General features: G+C 41.9%; 1 non-coding gene across 1 annotated transcript; it reads right to left on the minus strand.

The window, feature by feature from the left end:
• Window positions 1-202: 202 nt before the first annotated feature.
• Window positions 203-274, minus strand: TRNAD-GUC (transfer RNA aspartic acid (anticodon GUC)). The gene has a single exon. It is a non-coding gene; the product is annotated as a tRNA-Asp (tRNA).
• Window positions 275-813: the final 539 nt, after the last annotated feature.

The raw sequence follows: 813 nt of genomic DNA on the forward strand, positions 1-813 counted from the left end.
TAATATCTTAGTTTAATAAAAACCCAATTTGTTATTTGTCTTAGCATTGAGCGATAACCATACATTGTTGCATAGGTGCATAAATTGAATTTAACCTAAACCAGTCTCTGTGGGAACGAATCTGATTTATATCTTATACTACTTGCGAACGCGTATACTTGCGTGAATATTAGCGCGTGTTTTCGCCCTAACAAGTTTTTGGCGCCGCTGCCGGGGATCGAACCCGGGTCACCCGCGTGACAGGCGGGAATACTTACCACTATACTACAACGACATACATGTCATTGCAACTAGCTGACCGTTCCTTCGCTTATCCACGAGGTATAGTGGAGGATGTCTTGGTCAAGGTTGATAAACTCTTCTTCTCTGCTGACTTTGTAATTCTTGATTTCGAGGAAGATAAGAATATTCCCATTATCTTGGGAAGACCATTCTTGGCTACAGGCCGAACTATGATCGATGTGCAAAAAGGAGAACTTTTGATGAAGGTTTACGATCAAAAGGTCACTTTTAATGTGTTCAAGGCAATAAAGTTACCCACAGAAAAAGAAGAGTGCTTTAAAATAGAGCGGGTCGACTCAGTTTTTGAAGATGAAGGAGGAGTAGAGCAACTGCAGGTTTTGAATGCACCTCCGTGGGAGAAGAAGTTGGATATGCCATTCGATTCTCTTGGGTTAGCAGAGCTGAAAATTTCTCAGGAGCGTTTTGAACCATTTACTCAAGAAGCTCTCATACTTGAGCTCAACCGACAGCCAAATCACTTGAGTTATTCATTCTTAGGTGCACCCCCTGACAAGGGGTTGGGATATATCT

The sequence above is a fragment of the Apium graveolens genome, chromosome 2 (genome assembly GCF_009905375.1).
Source record: "Apium graveolens cultivar Ventura chromosome 2, ASM990537v1, whole genome shotgun sequence".
NCBI classification, from domain to species: domain Eukaryota; kingdom Viridiplantae; phylum Streptophyta; class Magnoliopsida; order Apiales; family Apiaceae; genus Apium; species Apium graveolens.